At 37.6% G+C, this 12,717-nt stretch overlaps 1 non-coding gene across 1 annotated transcript; it reads left to right on the top strand.

Annotated features, from left to right (window-relative positions):
• Positions 1-592: 592 nt before the first annotated feature.
• On the top strand, positions 593-783 carry LOC143668627 (U2 spliceosomal RNA). Its single transcript, XR_013168493.1, has one exon. It is a non-coding gene; the product is annotated as a U2 spliceosomal RNA (small nuclear RNA).
• Positions 784-12,717: the final 11,934 nt, after the last annotated feature.

The raw sequence follows: 12,717 nt of genomic DNA on the forward strand, positions 1-12,717 counted from the left end.
TTATTAAGATACATTCACACACCATACAGTCCATTCAGGGTACATAAAAAATGACTCCCAATATCCTCACATAGTTATGTATTCATCACCATGATCATTTTTAGAACACTTGCATTATTCCAGATAAAGAAAGAAGCAGAAAAAAGAAAACCCCAACCATCTTATATCCCTTTCCCCACCCTCTTATTCACCACAATAAGACTTCCAATAGTGGTAGGTTAACTAAGACAGTGTAGGATTGTCAGAAATACATATTGTGTGTGTGTGTGTGTGTGTGTGTGTGTGTCACTGCAACAGAAAAAAAAAATCTATAAGTAGATCCACACAGAAAACGGGCAACTGACTTTTTTTTTCTATATACTTCTACAATCATTATCAAAAAACAGTGCTTCTGGATTACAATTCAACAACTTCAGGTATTTTCTTCTGGCTATTCTAATACATTAGACAGTAAAAAGAAGTATCTTTATAGTGTGTCACTAGGTACAGTCATTTATTACATCCTAATTTCTCAGTTATACCTACTCCCTCTCATTTGATCTTCTTCTCGATATCCAAACAAAAGTAAATTACCTATAAAAGCTTATATAGAATTGCTTCTGGGCCTTTTGGCTAAGATCAAGTGTAGTATCTGTTCTTATCAGTTTAAAATCTGATATGTCCTCTATCCGAGGACAATATATTAAATGGATTTTTGGAGCAAGGAGATGGAATGGGAGCTTGCTCTGTCCACTTCACGCATCGATCTGGTATTGCAGTACTTCCAGGAATGGTGCATCCCCTCTGGGGGAAAAATAGGTAAAAAAAAAAAAGAAACAAAGAAAAAAAAAAGCTTATGTAGAGACTTAGATAGAGCTTAGACCACACCCTAGGATTTTCAGGAATACTGTTGATTGGGCCTTGGCGTACTGTGGTAGATTGCAGTGTCTAGCTGAAGCTTGCAAGACAGTCAACTTCAAGACTACCTCTCAATTCTCTTTGAAATATCTTAGCCACTGCAACTTTCTTTTGGCCCATTTCTTTTCCTCCTTTTGGTCAAGAGGGAATTTTCAGACTGGCGTCTAGGTGGCACTATTCATGCCTTATAATGAATGGAGGTGGCCTAAGAGTGCTTGGACTGATGCTTGGAGCAGCAAACTGTGGTGTAAACGTAAGACAGAATATTGAGTAGCTGCAAGAAGGAAAGAAATCATGTGGCATGCAAATAGTGAGTGAACCTTGGGGACCTTATGTTGAGTGAAATAGGCTGAAAACAAAAGGACAATTAATGTGTAGTTTTAATGGGGTGAACTAACTTTAATGAGCAAACTCTGAGAATTGAATTTGAGCGCATGGGTTGTCATGGGATGGAGAGTGTGTAGACATCAGGTGGTTGATAACTACGGAGTACAGAATGTTCAAATAGGGCACAATGTAAGAGTTCTTGGATTGTGGGCTCTTGCAGCACTCACATCTGTTCCTGGGTTTTAATTATTATTTCTAAATTTTGAGATGCTGTGCTCTGGTATATGACCTGGTGATTCCCTGGAATATTCTGAATCTATGTGACATAAGAGGTTCAGATTTGGAGTTCTGCAGCTCTGAAAGTCAGCACTGTCCCACACAGCAGCTGTTGAATTGGTTGAAGGAGACATCAGATGCCAGTTGAAAAGGAGAATGAAATGAACCTTGCTAAAAGCATGGTGAACCAGAATGCAAGGTAAAGGATAATATTGTCTGTATTTTAACACTTCAGCTTCTGTGTGAGACCAAAGGAAGAGACATTTTGGTCCAAAATTTAAATTTTCTGTAGTACATTGTTTAATTTAACTTGTCAGTTTATTTAAACAAATTAATTACATGAAGCCTAGAATAAGGAATGAGATCTTGTTATTCTGTACAGGTTAATGTAATATCCAGATACAATCCAGAGTAGTCCTGGCAGAAAATACAAAATAAAGTATTTGCAAAGTCCTCTTGAGTGATTAAGGAAAAATGAGGAACTTCTAAACTTTCCCAACCGTGAAATTCATGATTTAATAAACTGAGCCCTCGATCTTGAGGCTTGCCATTTTCAAACTTATTTCCATAATGACAAAGCTAGGCCTGTTATAATTATTTCTAAGAGTCACTGCCAGAGAGCCTCTTTTGTGGTTCAGATGTGGCCTCTCTCTTTAAGCTAATTCTGCAAATAAACTCACTACCCACGCCCCTACATGGGACATGACTCCCAGGGGTACAAGCCTCCCTAACAAAGAAGGACATGATTGTAGGAAGACATTTTGTTTAAGGTATTTTATTTCATTAATAATATTTGATTTTTTATTAACTTTTTTTATTCTGCAGTTTTACAGTAATTTCCCTGTTAGAAATAGCATAATTTTTATATTCTTGTCTTATTTTAATACTTTTATGGTTGCAGCTCATAAATCTAAATATTTGAGATTGATTTTGGATCAAGAATTTGGTGTAACGTTTTTATATAAGTACTTGATTTCTCAACAATAATTATTAAATAATATATATTTTTGTCAGTCATTTAAATTGCCACCCAGAAGTAGAATGTGTTCTTATATATTTAGATGTGTATTTCTAGATGCTATAGATTTGATCCACTTGTCTAGGACTGCACTATTAACATTAATAATCTGTTTAAATTAGTCCTTTACACATGGCCATTGTTCAATAAATCCTAACAGAATAACCATGCAACAAAACTTTTAACAGTATCTAAGGATATAATTATTTCAATTTAAAGTCAGGGCATAGAAATCAGAAGCTCTCAGTACATAATAAAGTAAAGTATATTTAGTTCAGTAATTTTTTTAATCATATAGAGAAAATGTAAGGGATTTGATTATCAAGGTAAAGGACCACTTGAAAATTAGAATCCCAATACCAATCACCCAACCACTATTGCCAAAGCATCAGGAAACAATTTCCTTTAAAAAATGGAAAGTAAATAATCCCATGCACATCTTAAGAAAAAAACAGTCTACAATTTCTTGTGATCTAATCACATTTAACTAAGTTTATTCGCAAGAAGATATAATGTTCTATGACCAACAGCTTTATATTATATATATCAATACACTAAACCCTTTTTGTGTATTAATATCCCCTGTTTTTCCTAATAAGATTATAAGGAGCCCAACCATTTGAAAAACAAAGCAACAATAACTTTGGTACTTTTTGAAGATCATGTGGACTTTGTTTGCCTAAAGTCAATTATAAAGCTATCAAATAACATTATAAAGTTGTAAGTGGAGATTGAAAGGGGTGTTAAGAAAGCTATCTAAGATTCTTTTGAAAGAACCAAAGATTTTAATAGGACCCCTATCTAAGTGCAGTGAAAAAGGTATCACTTAGACACCTGTCTTCTTTTTATCTTTGTAACCACAGGGTTCAACTCTGCTGGATAGTCATGTATTTCTGTTTGTTTTCTACCCTGTAAATACTCACTGTTTCTGCGTAAGCATAGGTTGAAATGTATGGAGATGTGATGCTTGTGGAAAAATCTTATAACTTTTCAAAGGAAATGAAAAAAATAGCAATTTTATATGACAATTGTGCCCGAATGTGAGTGATATAGTCAAATTTTTTATGGCCCTAGGTAGGAAGAAAATACAATGAGAATACACTTTAGATTTTAATTGTTTCGCTCTCAACCAAACCATGCACAGGATCTATAAAAGTTTATCATCTGCTGAGTTTCTCCCTTTCACGGAAGTATAAACCCAGCTCTATATGGCATTGTATTCTGAGCTGCTGGGTCTAAAATGTTCAATATTGAATGCAGATAGGGACATACCCTTGCATACGGCACCAAGTTTACGTTTCGAAAGTTTTGCCTTTGCCAAGAGCTACCCTCAGGTGACAGACAATGTTTAAATAAGCAAACTGAAAACATCTGTAACTTCTATCTTAATGTCTCCTTTGGCAGACTCAAACAAAATCATATCCATAAGAATAGAGTTTAAAACATGAAAGCAGGCATTTAAAAACCAGGAAATAGGCAAATCCAAAGTTTAATTAAAACAGCAGTAGTAGAGACACTTGTTTTGTTTTCATTTCCCATTCTTGATGGCAGATGTACATGGATTCATAGGCATGTGGAATACATATTTGAAAAATATTGTCAAAATGAGGGACTTGTTCAGTCATTTAACAAAAGAAAAATAAGAGTCTACTTGTGGGATAAAGCACAGCATTATACATTGGAGGATACTATTCTGTTGGAACTGTGGAATGGAAGACTAAATTAACTGTTCGGCTTGGAGAGTAAGTATTTTTGTTGCTGTAAAACATAATCAGAGCCTCGTTAATGTTCAACCATAGTGATATCAGTAGTAGCATATTAACAACACCAAAAATAGTAATGACCATTATGACCAACAGCCACTTAAACAACCACCATAAACCAAGAAAACTGCTATGGTCTTTATATAGACTCACTCGCTTATTATTGTATGAATAAGTGTGTGCAACCTCCACAGCTTGGGATGCATTGATGTCACTCCACAGTGCTATCCCAGCTTCCCATATTGCCCAGATTAGCATCAAGATTGATCATTTCTCAGGACTTCCTCCCCTAATATGACACAAAGTATCCCTTGGCATTTACGCAGGCATGCGGATGGGTCTTGTTTATTCTCCGAGCCACCCACATAGGAAAGCAGTTACTCAGAAAATGCTGGTGGATTTCTCATCCAGGTTGTGGAGGACCCAGAAACTCGGGTTGCTGTATCATCACTTCCCAGAGAGACAGAACAGGAGATTAGCAGGTTTGGAAAAGTTGGGATTGGAACTCACAGCCGTAAAATGGAAGGCACCGTGCCAAGACGTTGATTAAGATCGGGCACCGATGTTTGACAGCCCTGTGGGAATGGAGCCCTTGCTCTCGCCCATGTGGCCGGTCCAGCAACATGCTGTGGCAATGCCTCAGGGACAGCGCTGATAGGACGCTTCTTTCTTCTACTGATCCTGGTAGCCTATATATATACATATCTTTTCTTTTGAAAATCCTTTTATTATTTGCAAAATAAATGCATTAATGAAGTGAATTTAAAGTTCAATTGCATAACGAAATACTAAGAATTTACCACTTATACAAAAGCCAAGATACCATAAAACTAAAATAGACAAAACTAAATGAAGATTATTCATGATCTTATGCTAAGTTATGCTAGTAACAAATGGCCCCAACAACAAAGGCTGATTTCTCATTCACGTTATATGATGCCTTAGGCTTTGCTACTTACCTCCACTCCTGAACTATAGAGAGCGGTTATGATTACATTTTCAGGAGGCAGTCTTTTTGGGTTCAAGTTCCTCCTCAACCACTTATGAAATTTGTACTCATGTGGGATACAGTGCATGTCAAAATTACATCTTACTCATTTTAACAAACATTTACTGGCCTTGGAGACAAGGTAGTGTAGCTTATTAATACAGAGGTCAGGAGCTCAGGGCCCGTGGACTCCCCACCGCTCCCTCTTGTCCCCAGCTGTCACGGCTGCCATCACTGGAACCAGAGCACATATCCCTGCCAAGAGAGGAGGGTGTCTCGAGAGGTTCTTCACAGAAATAGTCTGGTATGGCATGACAGAACAAGGGATGTCTGAGAGGTATGAAAGAAAAATGTATTCGTATTCTCAGGTCTTAGAGCAGAGAGGAGTGGCATACCTCACAGGTCATAAGGGTAGACATGCCAGGAGCATAGGCTCAATCAAGCAGGTGGGGAGCAAGGCAAGAAGTGCAAGTGGACTCATGGAGTGTCTTTACAGCGTTGTAGGGGTGGGGCTGGAGCAATTGGCCAAGCAAGAGTGAAGTCTGGGGGGAGCTTGTATTTGATTTTCGTGGGGCATAAACCTGGGTAGGATGCTAGGAGGAGAAGTAGAAGCTATGTATCTTGTTTTAACAGGTATCAAGGTGATCACTGAGGGAACAAACCATAGGGCCTAAGATGATGAAGACATTACAACAATGCAAAACTCCATGTGTTATTATTGACTTTAGAGATGCTGAGGTATCGTGATGGTGTGAAAAAGCTCCCACATTATTTTAATACCCTTCAAAGGGCCATGAAGGGAAGATTAGCTCCATGAAGTATGCTGACTATTCTGGGGAAAACAAAAAGGCATCTTTAGGTGTCATGAAGCGCCTGTTTCTCAGGTTAATATTTATGCTCACTGCACTACAATAGTTCCCTTTATTTAGAAAATTAAAACATATTGCATTTTCCCAAATTTTATTCAGTCACTTAAAAATAATTTTACATAATAGTGACAAAAACTTAATACCTAAGAAGTTGCACTATCACATATTTGCAATATATATTAACATATTTTATCCATAGTAAGAGAAAATATTGAGGTTTGTCTTAATTTCTAATTTGAGTTATGAATTATCATTAAGCTAATGTTTTCAGAAACTCTTGGAGCTTTGTACCCTTCAAATACTTTTTAAAGTGTGATGTTTGATCTCAAGCAGGAATAGACTTAGAGAGAAACAAAATTGATAGGAACCTGGTGCTTGTATTTTGAAAAGTGTCAAAAAGAGTGCAACAATCCCCACACTATTCAGAAATTTTTTGCTATTAACCAAAGCAACTCAATTCAAACTAGCAAGTCAAAGGGAATTTATTGTTTCATTACCTGGGAAGTCCAGGGGAGCATTGGGTTTAGACACAGCAATAAACAGATTCACACATACTCAGAAAAAAAGGTCATTGATTCTCTCGGTCTGTCTCTATCTCTCTGTCTCTATCTCACATTGTGCCACAGTCTTTCTCTTATTCTTGCACATGTATGTGCACACACACATATATACACAATCTTAATGCCCCCAAACACACATCTGAACGTCCCAGCAATGTTTCTGCTGTATTATTTCTCATTGTATTCTAATGCAGACAGGCTGACTTAATGGAGCTAGGCAAAATAGCCCAGGAAGCTTCAGAACCACATCCTTCACAGTTATAAATCTCATTAGAGAAAATAATCTCTTTAGCATCCATTCATGCTTGTTACAAGATGCTGATGACTCACTCCTATCCACTCAACCCAGAAGGAACTAAAGAAAAATACTGGAGAAAACTTTGACTTACCCCAAAGGAGACAGGGCTGTTTGAGTTCTTGCGTACTGGGCTGTGGGTGACCGCAGCCTGGGATATGGTGGGTCCATTAACTTCTCTAATAAAAAAATAAAAATAGAAAAAGCAGTTTGATTGCTGCTCTTAGTTCTCCCCTGATGTTGCCTTGGGATGAATCTGTCAGTGGAGATTAGTGTTAGTACTCAAACTGCTGTGTAGGACATCCAGGGGAATGCATCTGGGAAGCAGAGAAACCTGGTTGAGAGAGCTAAAACATACGGCTGCCAGACCTTGGGAGTTTGCTTCCTGACCTTTCTCCCCTTCTCCCATTCCTACACATAAGAAAAGGGACAGAGGCGGGCCGCGGTGGCTTAGCGGGCAAAGTGCTTGCCTGCTATGCCGGAGGACCTCGGTTCGATTCCCGGCCCCAGCCCATGTAACAAAAACGGAGAAACAGAATACAGTGAAACAAGAAAATGTTTAAAGATGTTTCCCTTTCTTCCTTCCTTCCTTCCTTCTATCCTTCCTTCCTTCTCTCTGTCTTTCCTTTAAAAAAAAAAAAAAAAAAGAAAAGGGACAGAGGACTCTAATATAAGGAGGACTTCCTCTCAGCATTGTCTCTCCCCATCCCCAGATATTTTAGATACACTGCATTGCTTCATGAAATTTTTAATAAACATCAATTTCTTAAGAAATGCTACCGAGATTTTGATTGGGTTGATTCTATATATCAAACAAGAAAGACATGAAATTTAACAATAATGTTTTCTCAGATCCATGAACATGATATATGTCTCTATTTAGATCGTTAAATTACCTGTGCAATATTTTGTAGCTTTTATTTTATAGGTTTTGGCAACTTCTTCCTGATTTAGTAGTCCATATTTCAATGCTATTATAAATAATTGATTGACTTTCAAAATTTCTGAATGCTTATTGCTAATATGTAGAAATATAACTGAATTTTGCATATTGAATTTGTCAAAGATCAACTGTCAATGTCTGCTAGAAAAGAAAGACAGATGTAATTTAATTCTTTCTTTCCAATCTCAGTGCCATTTTAATATTTGCTCTTATCTGAATGCACTGATTAGAACATTCAATGTACTGTTACATGAAAATGTTGAAAGAGGATGTGCCAGTTTGAATTTGTTGTGTACACCAGAAAAGTCATGTCCTTAAATCCTGATTCAATATTGCTGGGTGGTATCTTTTAATTGTTTCGTGGAGATGTGACCTACCCAATAATGGATAATAAATCTTGATTAGATGGTTTCCATGGAGATGTGTCTCCACCCTTTCAAGATGGGATTGCTTACTGGAGCCCTTTAAGAGGGAAGCATTTTGGAAACAGCTACCAGAACCCAAGAACCAACAGAACAGACAGAGCACTGGAGAAACTAGCACATCTCACCATGTGACCTTCCAGCTAATATGGAAACCCTGAACGTCATCGGCCTTCTTGAACCAAGGTGCCTTTCTATGGATGCCTTAGACATTTTTATAGTCTTGCTTTAATTTGGACATTTTCACTTCCTTAGAGCTATAAATTAACAACTTAATAAATTCCCCCTTTTAAAAGCTGTTCTATTTCCAATATATCACATTCCAGCAGCTTACAAACTGGAACATAACTTTGTACCAGTCAAGTTGAGTGTTGATGTGGTTAGCAAATACCAAACATGTTGGAACAGCTTTTTGAATGGATAAGGGGAAGATTTTGGAAGAATTATGAGAAGCTTGGTAGAGAAGGCTTATAATGCTTTGAAGAGTCTGTTGGTAGAAATGTGAACTCTAAAGATACCTTGATGAGACTTTAGACAGAAATGAGGAATGTGACATTGTAAACTGGAAAGAAGGTGACCCTTGTTTTAAAAAGGCATACTATCATGCAAAGTTGTGTACTGTTGTTGGATGGAAGTTAGAATTTAAAGGCAACAATCCAGGATCCTTAACTCAGGAGATTTCCAAATTAAATGTGGAGCATGCAGCCTGATTTCTCTTTGCAGCTTATTGTGAAAAAAGATAAGCTGAGCACTGAACTCTTGGGTATAAAGAAACCAGAAATTGATGGCCTGGAAAAGTCAGAGCTTCCAGAAAGGAAGACCTCAGAGAATAGTGCCCCACATGTGTATTTAACCAAAGGTAGAACCAGTCAACCATTTCAGAAGAAGCCAGGATTGGAGATTGGGTTATCCAGGAAGGACTTTTGGAAAGTTCTTTCATCTGATGGGCAGGATGCCTGTCTATTGAATAGAAAACCAACAAAAGTCTTGTGGGATCTGTATAAATGGAACCATTTCCAATCTGGACTAAAAGGAAGAGAAAAGGACAAATCGAAGGAAAAAAAAAACTTCAGAAGCAAAACTATGGAAGCTAAGTTCTGAAGTCAAGAAACCATTGGCCAAGAGGACAGACCCACCCAAGCACTTGAAGAGGGAGAGTTTGCCCAGAAGTTAGAGGGTGTGCCTTCCACCTCATTGCAGTGGAAAAGTGATGCCTCTCAGGCCTTGGAGCACATTGCTTGGGGATTTTGGAGAGCCTGGCTGCCACCACATTTTCCTGGAGGGGATGAGCATGTTCCCTGGAGATGGCAGAGAACCCGGGTGTAGATCTGATGCTTGGAAAGGGTAGAACTGAGAAAAAGATGGTCTCCCTAATGTTCTCCCAAGGTTGCATTTGGAGAGGGTTGGGCTGCTGCATAGGCCCTTGGAAAGGGTGGGAATGCCATTTTCTAAAGCCCCAAAGATAACTGACTCTCAGACTTTGAAATCTAATGGAGTTTGTCCTGCAGGGTTTTGAAACTGCTTGGGTCCAATGGCCCTTGTGTTCTTTCCAATTCCTCCCTATGAAAATGGGTATATGTATCCTATGACTGTTGCTCCTTTGTATGTTAGCAGCAAATAACTTGTTCTGTTTTTACAAGTCCAGAGCCAGTGGAGAATTTTGCCTTAAGACAGACCATACCTGTAGCTGGGATTTTGTACTGTTTCTGACTGTGTATTGTAATTGTATTGTTATTGAAATGGTTTAAGGCTTTCTGATATTGTGATGGAGTGAATGTATTTTGCATTTGGAAAGAACATGATTTTTTGGGGTCCAAAGACTGAAATGTGCCTGTTTGAATCTGTTGTTTACCCACAGAAAACCCAAGTTCTTTAGTCCTCATTCAATATTGCTGGGTGGTGTCTTTTTTATTGTTTCCATGGAGATGTGATCCATCTAATTGTGGGTGGTAACTTTTGATTAGCTGGTGTGGTAGTTAGATTCAGTTGTCATCTTGGCCAGGTGAAGGCACCTAGTTCATTGCTGTGGACTTGAGCCAATGGTACATGAACCTCATCTGTTGCTCATTACATCTGCTGTCGGCTAGGAGGCGTACCTGCTGCAATGAATGGTGTTTGACTTAATTGGCTGGTGGTTAAATGAGAGAGTGCAATGTAGCACAGCCCAAGCAGCTCAGCATACCTCATCTCAGCACTTGCAGCTCAGCTCAGGCCTTTGGAGATGCAGAAAGAAGTCACCCCAGGGAAAGTTGTTGGAATCCAGGGGCCTACAGAGAAGGCCAGCAGAGACCATCCTGTGCCTTCCCACGTAAGAAAGAACCTCAGTGGAAAGTTAGCTGCCTTTCCTCTGAGGAACTAACAAAATAAATCCCCTTTTATTAAAAGCCAATCCGTGTCTGGTGTGTTGTGTTCTGGCAGCCAGCAAACTGGAACAGATGGTATTCATGGAAATGTGTGTCCATCCATTCAAGATGGGGTTGCTTACTGGAGCCCTTTAAGAGGGAACCATTTTGGAAAGAGCCACCAGAACCAACAGAACCAACAGAACAGGCAGAGCCCTGGAGAAGCTGTTGAAGAGAAAGCTAGCACATCTCACCATTTGCCTTTCCAGATGATAGGAAAACCCTGTATAACGTTGGCCTTCTTAAACCAAGGTGCCTTTCCATGATGTCTTAGATTGGACATTTTTATAGCCTTGCTTTAATTTGGACATTTTCAATGGCCTTAGAAATGTAAAATAGCAATTTTAAAAATTCCCCTTTTTAAAAGGCATTTCATTTCTGGTATATCGCATTCTGGCAGCTTACGAACTAGTACAGAGGATATCTTTAACTTTTTCCTCATTTTAGGGTAAAGCGTTCAATCTTTCATCAATAAGAGTAATGTTAACTACAGGGATTTTGTGATGAATTTTCAGTTTCAGGAAGTTCCCATCAACTCCCAGTTTTCTGAGATATTGTTTTTAAAATATTTGTTGAATTTTGTCAATTTTTTATGGATTAATTGAGATGATTTTATATTATTTCTATTTAGGTTTATGGATATGATTAATTATATCGATTTGGAGGAAAATTTTAAACTTTTTCTGGAATAAACCCAACTTGGTCATAAGATAATGTATCTTTGGATTCCTTCCTTTCTTTTTCTCTACTTTCTCTTTCTAGTACAACTATTAGTTTAAAATGAATTTCTTGAATCTATCTCCTAATTTCTTAGATTTGGCAGCTTAGAAACTTGAAAAGCTCTGTCTTTTTATTAAGTTATTTGTATCTAATTAAATGGTATCTAGTTTAAATGTCATTCTGTAAGATCAGCTTTTGAGATGTGCATCATATTAGACTTAAAAGTTGAAAGTGACAAAATCAAACTGTCTTAAATAGTAAAGAGAATTTATTCTAGTACATAATTGAAAATCTAAAAATATGGCTGATTTAAGAAAATGCTTGATACAGTAACACAAATACTGTCATCAAAACAGCATTTTATTTCCAGATCTCCAGTAACTTATATGGTGAAAGTGCCCCCCTGATTCCATACAGTCTCTCCCCAGCTCCCCAAGAAAGGTTATTTTAATCTCCTTGGCTGTAAATGGATTGCATATCCATTTCTGTTGCCAATATGGTAAACTATTTCTGGGATCAAATCCCACGAAGTATAAAATGGCACAACCACTGTTGGAGACAGTGACTGGAAGTTCCTCAGGATAAGTATAAAATTGGCTTATGAAAAAAGTTGGCTTAAGATCTAGCAGTCCTGCTACTAGGTATATACCCAGAACAATTGAAAGCAGGGCCTCAAACAAATATTTGGGCATCAATTCTCATAAGCAGCATTATTCACAATTGCCAAAATCTGGAAGCAACCCAACTGCCCATCAAATGATAATAGATAAATAAAATGTGGTGTATAATTATGGTGGAATATTATTCAGCTATAAGAAGGATTGAAGTCCTGATAATGTCACAGCATGGATGAACTTTGAGGACATTATATTGAGTGAAATAATCCAGACATAAAAGGAAAAATACTATATGATCTCATTTATATGAACTAATTATGAAAAACAAATTCATAGAATTAGGATCTAGAATATAGGCTCTCAGGAGATAGAATGAAGGTAGAGAATGGGGAACTGACCTTAATTTGTGCATAATTTCTAATTAATTTGATTATAAATGTTTGGAAATGGATAGAAGTGACAGTAAACCATTAATGAATGTAATTAACACTGCTGAATTACACGTGTGAATGTGGTTGAAAGGGGAAGTTTTGGGTCTTGTATGTTAACAGAAGGAAAGTTAGAAAATAAAGTACTATATAACATAGTGAACTCTGTTGTGGACAATGACTGTGGTTAAT

Source organism: Tamandua tetradactyla, chromosome 24, assembly GCF_023851605.1.
Source record: "Tamandua tetradactyla isolate mTamTet1 chromosome 24, mTamTet1.pri, whole genome shotgun sequence".
Lineage (NCBI taxonomy): Eukaryota > Metazoa > Chordata > Mammalia > Pilosa > Myrmecophagidae > Tamandua > Tamandua tetradactyla.